This window comes from Canis aureus, chromosome 36, assembly GCF_053574225.1.
Source record: "Canis aureus isolate CA01 chromosome 36, VMU_Caureus_v.1.0, whole genome shotgun sequence".
Classification (NCBI taxonomy): Eukaryota; Metazoa; Chordata; class Mammalia; order Carnivora; family Canidae; genus Canis; species Canis aureus.
This window is the reverse complement of record NC_135646.1, coordinates 3,358,982-3,376,295: the sequence shown is the minus strand read 5'-3', so window position 1 is coordinate 3,376,295 and position 17,314 is coordinate 3,358,982. Positions and strand designations below refer to the sequence as shown.

General features: G+C 44.7%; 1 long non-coding RNA gene across 1 annotated transcript; it reads right to left on the bottom strand.

The window, feature by feature from the left end:
• Nucleotides 1-846: 846 nt before the first annotated feature.
• On the bottom strand, nt 847-15,792 carry LOC144306000 (uncharacterized). The gene is made up of 3 exons (XR_013373034.1): nt 15,397-15,792; nt 8,795-8,969; nt 847-2,041 (listed from the first exon to the last, which is right to left on the bottom strand). It is a non-coding gene; the product is annotated as an uncharacterized LOC144306000 (long non-coding RNA).
• Nucleotides 15,793-17,314: the final 1,522 nt, after the last annotated feature.

The following is a 17,314-nucleotide window of genomic DNA, read 5'->3' as shown; positions in this document are numbered from 1 at the left end:
TCAGTCTGGCTAATTTTATCTCACCTCCCTCTGAAAAAACAACTGTAATTTTAGAACAATGAAAGACATGTATTATTTTTTAATTTTTAACTTCTCTGTGGCTTTTTGCTAGCCCTGGTATGGATTATTTAAAATAAAACCTTTTTTAAAAATTAAGTATTTAGCAGATTTCTTTAATAGCAGTTCTACTAAAATGAAACAGGGAGAAACTGCTCTGCTTGTCATTTTCCATAGCTGATATTAGATTGGCATTTAAAATTAATGATGTAGGGGATCCCTGGGTGGCGCAGCGGTTTAGCGCCTGCCTTTGGCCCAGGGCGCGATCCTGGAGACCCGGGATCGAATTCCACGTCGGGCTCCCGGTGCACGGAGCCTGCTTCTTCCTCCCCCTGTGTCTCTGCCTCTCTCTCACTGTTTGTCTATCATAAATAAATTTAAAAAAATTTTTTTTAATTAAAAAAATAAAAAAAAATTTAATGATGTAAATACGAATTCAGACACAAAAGAGAACATATATAATTCCACTGATAGAAATTTCAAGAACACACTGAACTACCTGAGAGCAATAAAAAGATGGTGGCTACTTCCTGGGGAAGGAGAGGTATATTAATCAGGAAAGGGCATAAGGAACCTTCTGGATTGCTGAGCATGATAGTCAATGTGAATGGCGATTACAAAGGTACAAACATTTACCAGCTGAGATTAAAACAGTTTCACATTTTATTGTACATATGTTACACCTCAATTTAAAAAAAAAAGAAAGAAAGAAAACGGTTGTTTCTTTTATTGATTTTTAGGTTTACTTTTTTTTTTTTTTTTTTTTTTTTTTTTTTTTAGGGAGGAGAGGGGTAGAGCAAGAGAGGAAGAGAGAGAATCATAAGCAGGCTCCATGCCCAGCACAGAGCTTGATGCAGGGCTCGATCTCACAACCCTGAGAACGTGACCGGAGCCAAAACTGAGAGTAGCATGCTAATGGAACTGAGCCATTTGGGCTCCCCTTAGGTTTGCTGATTTTAATTTCCAGCTAAGATGTATATAGAGCTTTACGTGTGAGAATGGCGACAAGTCAGTGAAGTATAGACACAGAAAGATAGAAGAGAAGCATAAGGATGCACTCAGGGTTGCTTGCATACTAATGTCAATTACCCTGCAAAAGAAGTAATACACAATAATCAGATCTTCTATATGCTAAAATATGCAATCATCTAGTTTGGGAGATTTTTAAAATCAGATTTTACATCTGCTTGTGCCCTGGGACATTGAGACAGTGACCGATGTCAGTCAATCTCATGCGCGACGAATACGGGCAAATGGCAGTTTTTCTGGTTCATTTATTTTGTCTAAATTGTGTTAAGTACTTAAATAATTAGTATAAATATGCTCAAAGCCAAACAAAAGTAAAAATATCGCAAAAGAGAAAATGTGTTTGCCTTTATTCTTACACCAGCGGTGTACTGCATGCAATTTAGTGTGATTGACCATCGTAATTGCTTGTTCTGGAATGAGCCAGAACCACACTCCCATTCGTCCGCCACCACAAATACTAAGCAGTCACTGGCACGGCTCTTGTGGTATATTTGTGGGGTTATATCATGTCACTTCTACTAGAATTGTAATCATTAATTGCTTAAGAGCTCGTTCAGTTTAAAATATTTTCCATCAAAATTCAGTCTCAAATAAGTACTCGGAATAAAATGAAAAGTAGTGAGGGGTTTTTAAAGTGTGGTATTTAAAAAGGCAGCCTTTCACTGTTTCATACTGCTTATTTCAGTGCAACTCGTACACTGGATTGTTTTCCATTTATGAACACAAATTATTTCTCGATCCCATATCATTTTATTCATGTTGGTTTACAGTACTTCAAATAATTTTTTTTTTTTAAAGACGTTAAGACAGAAAGACCTCACAGTCTTTGGCAGCTAATCCAGAAGCTTCCTTAAAACAAATCTGCAGGGGATAGATTCCAGGAGGAAATTGCTTTCAAGCAATAATTTTCTTTCTCATGATGTTTCAACAATGTAGAGTCGACCAATTTTTCAGGCTATACGAAGAGCAAAAGAGGACAACATTTTAGGTACATTTCACTCTCTACATCCAAATCTTTAAATATTTCTTAAAAGCATTTCTTTTAACACCAAGTATTAGACTGTTACCCTCTGATATAGGAAAAGAAATAATTGAGAAAAGCTAGTTTTCCATTCCCTTGGCGATAGATCTACCAGCATTCAGAAACTGTTTATATAAATGGTATATTTGCTTTTTCAGGCTTTATTTACAGATTTTGCCAGATGAGCACTGTACCCGTGAACTATAATTATGGATTTCCAGCTGTTACCAGAAATCTTGGTATGCACAGCCTTGGAGGCTAAAGCATGTTGAAGAATCAGCTACTGGTAAGCCTAAAATAATATCAACTATTAAAAATCGGTGAACCCACTGAGAAACGGCTGCTGATGCATGAAGACCATGGAATTACAGGGTGAATGTGCTCGTAAGAAGTCCTCCTGTTTTTTTCTCCACTTTGGGCTTGAGTCAACTATACTTAAATGACCCTAAATAAAGGAGACATTCTGTATTTTAAAGACTAACCATTACAGTAATTCAACAACCCCCTCTAGGAACATATTATGATGTTTTACCACCCTTCTTTTCAGAATATTTTTCCTTATTTGTAATCAAAAGCCCTCTGGTTGCAGTTGAAACTTGAGCTAGGTCTAGTTGAGTGAACGATTTTTTAACTTTTTGAGGAAATGGAATATTTTCTGGCCTTGTTTTTCATGGCTTGGAACCTCAGCCTCTAAACAGAGAAACCATTAGAGGGACAGAAGGCAAGCCCTGGTCCTTCCACTTACCTTCTCCACCACTGCCATGCTCCCTCCCTGCAACACACCAACAAGCATGCTTACTTTCATCCTTGGTCTTTTTCTGGGCACGCTTATATGGTTCCCCATACATAATAGAATTATAACTCCCCAATTTCTGGTTTAGGAAATAAAAACTAGTGAAAGATGAACTAGAATTGTTGATAATGTTGTCTCTGACCTTCTAAGTGATGATCAGCTGGTGAAGTGTCAGTGTCTGGGGCCAAGTCAAGAGACCAACAGTAAGGACAGAGGCCCAAGGAACAGTGGGGCAGAGTCAAATCCCCCAAAGTGGCCTGCGAGGAGAAAGACACAGGCCACCGCCAGGGTGAATTTAGACCTGTTGCCTCAATACTATCCCTTAGATATGATCTCCTGCTTCAGGTCAAGATTAGTGCTTAAACCAAAGGAAAGGGTAAGCTGGTTGGTATGAATGCCATCACTCACATATGAAAGGGGAGGGAGGGCCAGGATGGAAAACAAGCCAGACCTAAAGGAACTGTCTCCATTCACAGTAACAAAACCATTAAATAACCAATGGGATTGCTGTACAAATGATGACAACTCAATGGAGCTCATAATATTCAATAGAATATTATGCAGTCACTCAAAATCATGACCTTGAGTATACAGCAGCATGAAAACATACTATGCTATTAAGTGTATTTATTTGCTAGCGCTTCCATAACCTAGCACAGACTGGGGGTGGTGGTGGTGTTGAACAGTAGAAATATATTTTCTCATAGTTCTGGAAGCTAGATGTTCAAGATCAAGGCCTCAGCAAGTTTGGAGTCTCCTGAGGTCTCTCTCTGATGGCGGCTGATTGCCTTCTTCCTGTGTCATGACGTGGTCACCTTTCCATGCACATGCATCCCTGGTGTCTTTGTATTTTCAAATTCCCTCTTCTTGGAAGGATACCAGCCAAATTGGATTAAAGCCACCCTAATAGCCTCATTTTAAATTAATTACCTCTTTAAAGGGCTTATCTCTAAATATAGTCACATTCTGAGGTGCCAAGTGTTAGGTCTTCACCATGAAAATTTTGAGGAGACACAACTCAATTCATAACATGAACAAAAATAAACAGAAAAATAAAAAGGAGTTTATTAAAAACACGTGGAAATGATGTAGCCTTAAGCATCTACCAGGTATAAAGCTTCTTGCACATTAGCTTCTTAATATTTCTTAACACCAGCCACCACTCAAAAAGAAGAAAATGAAGACTCAAAGAATTTAAATGATTTCCCAAAGGTCCATCAGTTATTAGAAGTAGGAACTAGAATTTAAAGCCAGGAATAGAGCAGCCCAGGTGGCTCAGCGGTTTAGAGCCGCCTTCAGCCCAGGGCCTGATCCTGGAGACCTGGGATCAAGTCCCACACGGGGCTCCCTGCATGGAGCCTGCTTCTCCCTCTGCCTGTGTCTCTGCCTCTCTCTCTCTCTCTCTCTCTGTGTCTCAAATAAATAAATAAATAAATAAATAAATAAATAAATAAAACCAGGCATGTGTAATTTGAAAAGTCATATTCTTTCCATGATGCTAGATTGACATGTTGATGGACTCATGATAAGATGGAGTTATCTGATCTTTAAACATCGACATCATTATACTTATTTTACAATAACAAAAGAAAGAAATAAACAGATATGGTTGAAATTTAAATATATGCCAAGACACCGTTAGGTGTCATGGGGGTCACAGTGGAGGGATAAAAAGGATAAAACACAATCTTTGTTCTTAAGGAGAAACTAAATTTGCACATGCAAATGCATTAACAGTTATGACAACCACAGACGAGTTCTGAGAACATATAAGTTAATTTGCTTATTCATATTATACTTACAACTAAATTTTTGTAACGCCATCCAAAATTTCTCTATATTATGTATCAGTATGTATGCGCTCATTAATTCAATTATATCTCTTTTTGAATCTATAATATTTCAGACATGGTATTTAGCCATGTATAAGACATATATGGTTGCTTGTGGCTCCCAAATTAGAGAGTGTTTTCAGAACTGTAGTCCTGAGACTACATAATGCTTAGAAATTACCTACAGTGCTTGCTTAAAAACACAGATATCTGGGCCTTATTCCAGACCTATTGAATTTGATTATCTGAAGGCTGGGCTTGGGTATGTCGATTTTTAAGAGCTTGCCACCTAAAGCTTGTGATCTCCTAGCCTATGGGGAGATTCGATAAATAGCATGGGCTCTGTAATGGTTTTCTACTGCCATGTGACAAATTACCACTCCCCCCAAATTTGCAGCATAAAATAGCAAATATTTTCTGGGGGTCAGGGATCTGGACACAGCTTATTGGGGTGCTTCTGTCTCTAGGTCATTCGTAAAGCTGCCAGGTTGTTGTCTCACCCACAGGCTTAGCAGCAAAAGGACCTGCTTGCTTCTAAGGGTATTCACATGGTTTTGGGAAGATTCAGTGCCACGTGAGTTGTGGGACTGAGGACCTTAGTTCCTTCCTGGCTGTTGGTCAGAGCCCTGAGGTTTTTTTTGCCATAAAGTAGTTCAGAGCATGGCACTGTGAGCAAGTATGAGAAAGCAAGCAAGATACAAATCAGAGTCTCTGTGTAACCTAACATTATTGGGAATGTAGTTCTAACCACTTGGTCACATTAGATCCATTGGAAGCAAATCACCAGGTTACACTTAAGCAGCAAGAGCTCATCAAGGGCAAGAATACCAGAATGTGGGGAGATCGAGAACCTTCTTGGAGAGTGCCCACCAACAAGTCCCCTACTTGGATTCGGAGGGTCGGTAAACAGCGTCTTAGCTCAGCCCCGGAGGATGAGTAGCTGGACAAAGTGGAAGAAGAGGAGAGACAAAGGAAACTCCAAAGAAGGAAGAAAGCACTAGGAAAGCCCAGAGTTCAGGGCATTCAGGGAACCCCATTTGCCTTTCAGAGTTCTCAGTTGTGTTCAAAGCAGATCGTGTGTGCTTATTTCTGGGGACTGGAGAATAAAATCTCTTTTCTCTGCAAGATCAAGATCTAGAGGAGATTTTTCTTAATACATAATGTTTCCAAAGCTACCAAATTCTTTCGTGAAACCAAAATCTGCTCAGTTTGATTATTGATAAAAAAATTCAAACATGAAAATATTAAAAATGCATTTGTGGAAACAAGCTGGGTTGTTTTCTTTTTAGTCTGCCTTTGTTGTGACAGACACCCTTCACTCACAGTGAGTCTCGCTTTCTTTCCCCCATTTCAGCTTTAATTCTTCATCATGCAAACACGGCCCAGGTGTAGGCCACAAACTTAAAAAAAAACAACAAACACAAATTACTGGGCATTTAGAATCAATGCTGCTAACTACAAATCTTTGTTGCTAACGTTTCTCTCTATAGAAGTGTAAAGACTTCTTGCTTTTCCTTTATCCTAATCTGAGCAGCAGTGTGGATTGGAATAAATTCATTTGGATTTTTTAGTCTGTATCATGTAACCCAAATTCAAAGTGAGGAATTGTGGTGTCCTTGAAAAGTCTCTGACCTCAGCATCTGGGAGACCAGGATTTTGCTGGTCTTGGTTCAGTCACTAACTTGATGAGTAAGCATGGGTAATTCAATTAACTTTGCAAGGCCTGTTTTCCAATCTGGTAAAAACAGAGATTATGTGAGAACAGTGGTTCTCAAAGCTTGGTGCCTGGACCAGTGTGTTAACATCACCTAGGAACTTTCTAGAAATGCAAAATTTGGGATCCTATTCAGGACCTATTGGATCAGAAACCTTAAGGGTGGAGGATACAGGACTCACTATTTTAACAAACAATCCCAGTTCATTCTGATACATGCTTAAATCTGAGAACCACTGAGCGAAGTAATCTCAGGTCTTTTCCAATCAAAAATCTATAGGATTCAGAAACTTCTAAGGGATAGCAAAAATTAATAGAAATGGTAAAGTTTTCCAATAAAAATAAATAAATGAAGTTCAGGGTGCCTGAGTGGCTCAGTCAGTCAGCATCTGCCTTCAGCTCAGGTCATGATCCCAGGGTCTTGGGATCAAGCCCCACATAGGGCTCCCTGTTCATCAGGGAGCTTGCTTCTCCCTCTCCCTCTCCTTCTGCTCTTCCCCCCTACTCATGCTTTCTCTCTCCAATAAATAGATAAATAAATAAATAATAAATAAATAAATAAATAAATAAATAAATAAATAAATAAAGTTCCTTTGGGGCTGCCCAAATAAAATAGAAGCTATCACAGAATGTCTCATTTTAAAATCATGAGGCGAGATCTGTGCAGATTCCTGTACTTACAACCGTATCCTGTATAGACAAGTACAGCCATTTCTAGGGAGATTCAGCACTTCATCCCAAAGTCACAAAGCAAATGAATGGACAAATCAGAACTCATATTCAGGAATTCTGATTTCTAGTTGATTATTCTTTTCTCTTTGCAAGCTATTACTACTCCTATTTCAATATACTTGGGTATGGTTACAGCATGTTGGTCACATGTGTCCCCTTGGAAGCAGAAGCCAACTCTCTTTATAAGTATTTTGACTCTAAGATCAGTGGTCATTTAAAGGACAGGTCCAAAGAGGATGAAATCCTGCCATTTGCAATGACGTGGATGAAAGAGAGGGTGTTATGCTAAGTGAGATATAAGTCAGAAAAAGACACATACCATATGATTTCACTCATATGTGGAATCTAAGAAACAAAACAGATGAACATAGGGGAAGGGAAGGAAAAGTAAGATAAAAACTAAGAGGGAGACAAACCATAAGAGACTTTTAATTCTAGGAAACAAACTGAAGGTCGCTGGAGGGGTTGGGGGATGAGGGGATGGGATAACTGGGTTATGGGCATGAAAGAGGGCACTTGATACAATGAGCACTGGGTGTTGTATACAGCTGATGAGTCACTAAATTCTACCCCTGAAACTAATAATACACTATATGTTAACTAAATTGAATTTAAATACAAAATTTTAAAAATACTATGAATTTCATCTTTTTTCTTGCAAGGCTATTTATGATCAAACCATTAAAAGTTAATTTGTGGATAAAATAAATTTTAAAATAATAAAGGACAGATCAATATAGAACACAAATACAAGGAGTATCTCAGGAAAAGGAGATCTATATGAGTTCCTATCAATTATTTTCTTTGACTCTCCTGGGCATGGTAATTTCATTTTGGCTAGATGCCCACAACTAAAGTTTCCTAAAGTTTTCATTCAAATTTTCATCTATAAAATTGATAGTGCCATTAAGGTAAGAAGACACAGGCATCAAGTGTTCAGTAATTACTATTAGATCTTTGATGGTACTTGAAAAACATCTTCCTCTTGAAAGATATAACAGGTAGTAAAGGCTAATGGTCTAATTTGCTTCTAACTTTTATCAATGAACAGTGATAATATTATTAGAAGTGTAATAAACAGAAATCTATTTTGCAAGGCTGAGGAAATCTCAGGCCAAAATAGATTTTCTAACCTCTTCCATAAATTGAAAAGGATATTAATTAGATGCTCATGGCCACTTGTCCTCATTTGAGATCCTATAACCTTTGTCATAAGGCTCAAGCTGTTAACCTCAGTGCCCTGCCAAATCCCTGCCTTAGTAATTCAATTCTCTCTACCTAAATCTCCTTATAATTTAAAGTAAGTAAATGATTCTCCACTTCCTCTTCTAAATTAATTTTATAGCCTTGTCATTCATTCTATTACGTCATTCCTTCTCTCTCTCTTTCTCTTTCTATCTCTCTCTCTAAGAGTTAATGATTGCTGCCCTGTACCAGCTCCCTTAATCTGAAATTAGAAAAAAAAATGTATAAACAGAAATGAGTATGGTCTAATGTAGCCCTGGCTATATGAAATCCTACAACAGCTTCCATAGGAGAGAAACACTTGACAGTTAATGTCATCAGTTTATGTTAAAACTTTCCTTTAAAATCACTTCCAGCGACCCATTTCTTACCTTTTTTTCTATTTTGAAATGTGCCTGTTTGTTCTCATCTGAGTCTTCTTGTCTCTCTCCTCCTAGCCCACTGCTTAGAAATCTATTTAGGAACCTGCTGGAGTGCGTCCTAAGAAGATACTGCTGGTCTTGGGGTTACTATGCCACCAAAGGAGATGAGCCCCTGCATCATTATCTGGAAAGAAGAACAGAGGCAGTGTGGGTTGCAAATCAGTTTACTGGGTTCTGGTCGTGGCTCTTGGTTCTCTTAATAACTGGCGTAGGACCTGGCCTAAAGCATTTAAATGCCCTGGGCTCTGAATTCTTTGTAAAGGGAAAACGATGGCAACAATTCCTTTTAGCCCTGACATCCCATTAATTTTATCCATTTAGCCCACAAGCAGTATTGGAGTCCAGAAGCTTCTTCAGGAGACTTCATGGGCTTCACTGAAGAAAGGAGGGCTTATAAAACAATGTCGCTGTCAGAGTCCAAGGCCCCCATCTCGATCTGAAACATCACAACTTCCCTTACATCGCTACCTCGGTCTTTATTTTATACACAGAAATTCCAGGTTAAGATTTATTTGGAAGGAGCCGGGGAGAGTTCTGATAATAACAATTCTTCTTGAAAATCTTGTGCTATGGAGTAGAATAAAATGGAGTTGATGAGAATAGTATATTTTAATACAGCATAGGAATCATTCCTACCCTGATTGTTCTGATGCAAAGTCTTCCTTATGTTTACCATAGAAATGTTTAAAACTGCCATAAAATCTAGATCAGGGGTTGGCAAATCTTTTCCGTAAAGGGTCAGATAGTAAACATTTTCAGCTCTGCAGGTGTACGGCCTCATCCTTTGTTATGGCCAGTTGTTGCAGGAAAGCAGTGTAGACAACATCTAAACGGATGGGTGTGGCAGGAAGGACTTGATCCGGTTTGCTGACCTCTGATAGAGATGAAAGACTTCACCTTTTAAAACGTCAAGGTATGTTTTCTTGTCAGAGAAAACTACTTAGAGCTGTAATGAAGACTTTAGAATTTTTAAAAATTGACTATAGAAAAGATTATTATAATTGTTTATTTTTTCTTAAAAGCTAATAAGTAACTAAAAACAATTATTTTATCTCTATGTTCATTCTTTCACTTTCTGTAAAACACTTTATTTTTTTTTTAAGACTCCGGAGTGGAGTAGAATAATGTTGATTGTTATATGTATGCATATATTTTAACTTATGGCGGTTTCACCTTTCAATAATGACTTGCCATTAAGTATCTCATTAAAATAATGTATCAGAAGATCCAACTCTGCAAGCATTGGCTGCCATGGCATTACAGCTTATAAATAATTTGATTATGTTTAACATGTTATTTAGTGATATTTTATTTTCTGTATTTTCATTAATCTCTAGGAAGACCTATGGCCTCCTGTGGTATAAAAATGTTTTAACTTCTGAGAAGACCCAAAGACTACATTTGTATTTGCCATTGAATATCTTATTTTTGTTGATCCATTTTTTTAGCAACTAGTTCAAGGTTTCTTAACATATTTATTTTTCAGTCTATTTTCTATATTTATTCTATATTTATATTTCAGTCTATGCAGGGCTCATGATCCTACAGGAGTTAGCATCAAAAGGACCTGTCCAAATGATACAACTTCTTGACAGAACACTTACTTAAAATACACAGTATATGGGGCCCCGGCGGGGGGGGGCTCAGCGGTTGAGGATCTGCCTTTGGCTCAGGGCGTGATCCCAGGGTCCTTGGACTCCCTGCAAGGAACTTACTTTTCCCTCTGCCTGTATCTCTGCTTCTCTCAGTATCTCAAATAAATAAATAAATAAATAAGTAAAATCTCTAAAAATATATATATGTACTATAGAGCACATGGTAGATACTCAATAAACATGCATTGATTGAATGAAAGACACATTTTCCAAAAGCATTATAAACTCAAGCAGAACACAGCCAAAGCAAAGACCTGATAATTTCAACTCAAAATCATGTAGTATTATTAAGTTTATATTATTCAGCTTAAGATACAAGGTATATAAGAAATAAGACAATGACTAAAGATATAAGTAAACCAAACGTCAACATGGTAACAATTTCAAGACCCCAGTCCACTGATTCTCTGAAATTCGAGGGCACATTTGTTTTTTTTGTTTTTGGGGGGTTTTTTTACTAATAAATTTATTTTTTATTGGTGTTCAATTTGCCAACATAGAGAATAACACCCAGTGCTCATCCCGTCAAGTGCCCCCCTAAGTGCCCGCCACCCAGTCACCCCCACCCCCCGCCCTCCTCCCCTTCCACCACCCCTGGTTCATTTCCCAGAGTTAGGAGTCTCTCATGTTCTGTCTCCCTTTCTGATATTTCCCACCCATTTCTTCTCCCTTCCCTTCTATTCCCTTTCACTATTATTTATATTCCCCAAATGAATGAGACCATATAATGTTTGTCCTTCTCCAATTGACTTATTTCACTCAGCATAATACCTCGAGGGCGCATTTGAATTGCATTTAAGTGCAAACCTATAAAGGCACCTAATTTCACTTCTCAGCTGAAACCTGAAAGGAAGAACTTTGTGACTGCCCATGCGTTGACCTGGAAGTACAACTCCATCTCACGTGTGAAGACACTACTTATTCTGGAATCGAACCAGAGTTCAAATTTTTACCCTCTCTTTTGATGGGCTATATTTACAAGACTGAAGTAAACCATCTACAAAGTGACGGGCACCAACTCCAACAGAGCCTGTACCTGCTGGCCCGTCGACCCCTCCAGGAACAGGTCTCTAACCCCTTACCCTCCAATCCGGGCTGGCCTTGTGACTTGCCTTCAATCAATACAATGAGGCCTGGTAGCTTCTGCTTTGACTCTCTGTGGCCTCTGAGCCACCGTGTAAAGCCGCACAGTGACCTCCCCAGAGAGACCATGTAGAGAAAGAGGGGTCCTTCCTTTCCTTCCAGCTGTCCCCACCAGAGCCCCAGTGGGGTGATCTTGAACTTCCCAGCTGCACATGTGCTCCCAGCTGAATGCAGCCAAGCCTTTGACCCCAGCTAATGACATGAGTTGCAGCAGAGCTGCCCCAGGGAGTCCAGTCAAGATAGAGAATTGTGGAGAACAACAAAAAATAAATCGTTAAGTTGCGGCACATGGTCTGTTACCCTTCGAGAGACAACAGAAAAGAAACCCTGCCCTAACTCAACTCTGCAGCTTCCATTTTGGTGGCTGTTTCTATATTATTCCTAGAACAATCCATTGTATTACCTCCAGTGCATTTTTTGGAGCATCATCTAGTTGTGTGCCTCGTGACTGATTTCACACACACACACACACACACACACTCACACGTGTAATGTTTAGAATTGGCCAGGAGCCCTGTGTATGCTCCAACGTTGCTTTTACTCTATTTGCTCTCTTCCAAGTGTCAGGATAGTGTCAAAGTTAACTTCTCTTTTGATTATTTCCAAATTATTCTACAGCATGTGCCAGTGAGCTCTGCTATTGCTCCAACAAATCTGTCCCCCCCAGCAATTAGCGCTCGCGCCTATTCGCCAGAAAAACAAAACAAAAAACAGAGCTGCGCTGCCTGTGCGTATGTGTGCTCACACTCGGTGTAAACGTGTGTGTGCTTTTGAACCTTCCCTCCGCTATAATTAAACTTGCCCGTGCCTGTTGTAATCTTGTGAGCTGGAAGGCTTAAAATAAAATTTCGCTGGCTCCATCCCCAGAATGTCTAAACTTTTCCCAGCTCCGAGAATGACTCTGACACCCTCCGTGCACATCTGTCCCCCACACTCTCACGGTCTGCCGCCCCCCAACGCCCCACCGCTAATCCCTTAGGTTGCTTTTTGCCAAAGATGTTCTGCTGTTTGAGAGAAACACTAATCTCCCAGAATCTCGAAGTATCAGCTTACCTGTGAACGCCCAGAAACTGTCTCCATCCTTAGCCTCATCCCCTTTCATGTGTTCTTGGTCTTGAGCACAGGCATTGCTCTCTGTCTGCGAACGAGGCCCACGTTGTGCTGCGGGTGCGCGGGACTGACCTGAAGGCGCCCCGGTCCCTCTGCGCCCCGAGGAGCAGGGCGGACCCTCGGAATCGCTCAGGGACCCACGTGGGGTGGAGGGTGGGGGGGGACACGGCAGGCCACCCGCGGCCCGGAAACGCGTGTGAGCTCCGGGAGGCCTCCTTCGGCGACTAGCCCGCAGGCCTGCGGCCCGAGGAAATAGGGGTCCCCGGGGAAGAGAGGAAAGAAAGGCACGGGGGAGGGGGGATACCCCGGGGTGGGGGAGCTCCTCCCGGATCAGCGGTCGCTACCGGAGGGGCCAAGCACACCAGGGGCCGCGGGGCCGTCTGCTCCCGAGGAAGATGCTCGGGGCCAACGGGGAGCTCGTTGCGGCTGTGCTAGTCCCGGACCGAGCGGGGCGCACGCGGCCGCGGGGCGCACGGGGCCGAGTGGGGCGCACGGGGCCCAGTGGAGCACATGGGGCCAAATGGGGCGCACGGGGCTGCGGAGCGCACGGGGCCCAGTGGAGCACATGGGGCCAAATGGGGCGCACGCGGCCGCGGGGCGCACGGGGCCCAGTGGAGCACATGGGGCCAAATGGGGCGCACGGGGCTGCGGAGCGCACGGGGCTAAGTGGGGCGCAAGGGGTCGAGTGGGGCGCACGCTGCCCAGCGGGGCTCACGGGGCCGCGGGGCTCACGGGGTCAAATGGGGCGCACGGGGTCGAGTGGGGCGCACGGGGCCGCGGGGCGCACGGGGTCAAATGGGACACACAGGGCTGCGGGGCGCACGGGGCCAAATGGGGCGCACAGGGCCCAGCGGGGCGCACGGGGCCAAATGGGGCGCACCGGGCCGAGTGGGGCGCATGGGGTCGAGTGGGGCGCACGGGGCCGCGGGGCGCACGGGGTCAAATGGGACACACAGGGCTGCGGGGCGCACGGGGCCAAATGGGGCGCACAGGGCCCAGCGGGGCGCACGGGGCCAAATGGGGCGCACCGGGCCGAGTGGGGCGCATGGGGTCGAGTGGGGCGCACGGGGCCGCGGGGCGCACGGGGTCAAATGGGACACACAGGGCTGCGGGGCGCACGGGGCCAAATGGGGCGCACAGGGCCCAGCGGGGCGCACGGGGCCAAATGGGGCGCACCGGGCCGAGTGGGGCGCATGGGGTCGAGTGGGGCGCACGGGGTCAAATGGGACACACAGGGCTGCGGGGCGCACGGGGTCAAATGGGGCTCACGGGGTCGAGTGGGGCACACGGGGCCAAACGGGGCGCACCAGGCCGAGCGGGGCGCACGGAGCCTCGGGGCGCACGGGGCCCAGCGGGGCGCACGGGGCCAAATGGGGCGCACCGGGCCGAGTGGGGCGCACCGGGCCGAGTGGGGCGCACGGGGTCGAGTGGGGCTCACGGGGTCGAGTGGGGCGCACGGGGCCAAACGGGGCGCACCGGGCCGAGCGGGGCGCACGGAGCCTCGGGGCGCACGGGGCCAAATGGGGCGCACGGGGTCCAGCGGAGCGCACGGGGCCGCGCCCCTCCTCGGGCTTCCCACCGCAACTGCAACCGCATGGAGCCTCGTCTTTTGCTGAAATAACTTTTTTTTTTTTTTTTTAATTCCCTAAATTTAAGGCACTGCGATGCGGAGACGGAGGTACCAGGAGGGGTCCGGCTTCTGACCCCCGCCCCGTCGCCGCGGTGCCCGTAGCTCCCCCACACTCGGCCGGAAGCCCGAGGCTGCCCGGGGAGGGTCGCTTCGCGTCCCGGCAACCGCGGGGGCCTCAGCAGGGCGCCCGGCTCGGGGGTCTGCCGAGGGCTGCTGGCACCGGCGCCCTCCGGGGTCTCCAGGCCGCCGGGCTCGCGGGGCAGAGAGGGCGCCCTGGCGGGGAAGTGAGAGCCGGGCGGTGCTGGTGGCGCCCACGCGGGGAGGCGTCTCGCGGCCTGACCCCCGCTGGGTCCCGCGGCCGCCCGTTTGGGAAGGGGGGGGGGTCGGTGCGGGAAGTGACCGCGGCCGCCAAGCATCTGGCCCAGCGAGGACAGCCTGCGGGGAGTGGAGGCCCCGCCCCATATGGATCCTGTGGCTTCATCCACGAGAGACGCCGAGAGCCGGGCCGGGACGCAGGCCCCACGCAGCGAGCCCGCGCGGGACTCGATCCCAGGACCCGGTCACGCCCCGGGCGGGAGGCGGCCTCCATGGCCGAGCCCCGGGCGCCGCGGAGCAGAACCCGCGTGGAGATGATGACAGGACCGGGGTTGGGGGGCGGGGGGACTGAGGGACCGATGAGAACAGGTGAAAGCGAACCCAGAAAGCGGACGGGGCAGTAGCTGAGGGGCAAAGGATAAAAGCCGGACTAGCTGCCAACAGGCCCAGGGGCCTTGACGCAGAGGAGCCCAGGGAGGCCGCGGCCGGGACCCCAAAACTCCGCCGAGACCCCGTGGCGGATCCCCCGCTGGTCCCTAAGTCAGGCAGGTGCAGGCGGGGTCGCCGGGGCCACGTCCCAAGCAGGAGGGACGCGTTTCCGGACGCCTCTGGGCCCTGGAAGCACTGCGGCCTGGACACCCTATCAGAGCAAAATCCCAGTACCGGAGACGAGTTAAATTACAAATGACATTAATTACCTTAATTTGTTCCATCCTCAAAAAGGTGAACTGGCGAGACTGGGGGAAGGGCAGGGGAAACCTTCCCAAATCACAGGCTCCGAAAGCGAGGTTTCGCGTCAAACAATTTGCTACAAATTATATAACATGGAAATTAAACACATAGCATCTTAGTGGATTTAATGAGGTGAGCAACAACTGCAAAGACTTCTAATGAAAAGTGAAAATAATTGAAAAAAGGCATTTCTTGTGAAGGCAGGCTCCAGTAATGAGAAGCAAGGCTGCTTTGAAGCTTTCAAACAATTCATTCCGATGACCTAAAAGGATCCCTTTTGCTTGAGGAAGTCATTTTTTATTTGTCCTCCTAAAATTCCTGGTGTGACCTTGCTGATAAAAGTGTGCTGGCTTTCCAAAGAAAGTCTCCCTTATTTAGCATCTTAGAACAAAGGTTACAGAAATCTTCCGTAAAATTTGCATAATCGTCCACCAAATAACTTGCAACGTTAAAACCTTCTCTTCATTTAAGTGTTGGATCAAACTGCTCTTTAAAGATGATCCCCCGCCCCCGCCCCCGCAACTCCTTCTTTTCTTTAGGAGAAGCTGAGTTTGTAAAGAGTTTTATAAAACCCCATGAACTAAACTAGTCAAACTATTTCAGGGTGTCAGACCCAATCAATGCTTGCCCGTATGCCCATAATCTATTCTCTAGAATCGCGTAAGATTACAGACAAATTGGGACCTTTTTTGATAGACTGTTTGTTTTTATGCTGCCTGAGTCCCATGTTTCTGAAGAGCTGAATAATTCTCCCTGTGATAACTTTTGCCCTTTGACCCCAGTTAACTGTGCACACCCCAATTTGCCCAGTGGAAAATTTTACAAGGGTCCTCCACCAGAATTAATAATCGTGAGCCAGCCTTAATTTGAAATTGCAAAGTCCCCTGCTGCAATAAACACCCCCAAGATCTCTTCCAGAAGCATTTAATAACCTGTTTCATCGTGCTGGCAGACCCAGGGACTGTGAGTTTGAAGTCTGGCCATTCCCCCCTGTTACCAACCCCTTCCTCCTCGATAACTGGTATACAAACAAGCACACGCACACAAATATCTGGACATAAATGGATTTGGGGCATATCTGTTTCATGGGCAATTTCTTTCTTTATCCTCTAATTATTACTGTCAACATCTCCCCCGTCTTCCCCTTCTTTCTCCTTCCCTACAGAAAAAAAATGATCTGAACACCCTCACCCCCGGCCTGTCCCACAGAGGTGTCTCCTTCCAACCTCGCCAGCCCGCTCAGCATCCCACTTACAGGGCGCTGCTCCTTTTTCCATCACTACAGGTCCACAGAGAGCAACAACCTAAAAATGCGGGGAAGAATAAGATTCTATCCCCCACACCACTGCCACACGACCCTGAAGGGGAAGGGAGCCCCCTCGATCGGGAAAGAGGCCACGGGATCTGAAAGCCAAGTGGGATCAGATATATTGGAGAAAGTTTTCCCAGGTCAGGTTCCCCAAAGGGCCATCATTCATCCCACGGTGAGCAAAGAAAGCACACGTGCGCCCACCGGGGGCCTGCTAAAGGATCTAGGGTTACACAGAAACGTCTCCTTGTACTTTTTTGTGCTTCTCCGGGGAATACATTTTTATTCAGCAGCCTTTTCTTATTACACACAAATCCAAGAACTTATCGATATATTAATTGCCGGCTGTGATGTGCCTAGAAGTAGTGAGGACTTTTTTTTTTCTTTTCTTTTTCATTTCAGGCTTACTTGCCGAATACCTTAACTTGTTTTTATTACCTTTAATTAGCTTAATAATCTTCACATTTCCTTGTTGAATAACTGCGAACCTAATGTGTTGCCATAATGCATTTTTAAATTACTGCTTTAAAAAATTCAGTGCTGATTTCCAGTTTCCGCTCAGTGTATTAATTATC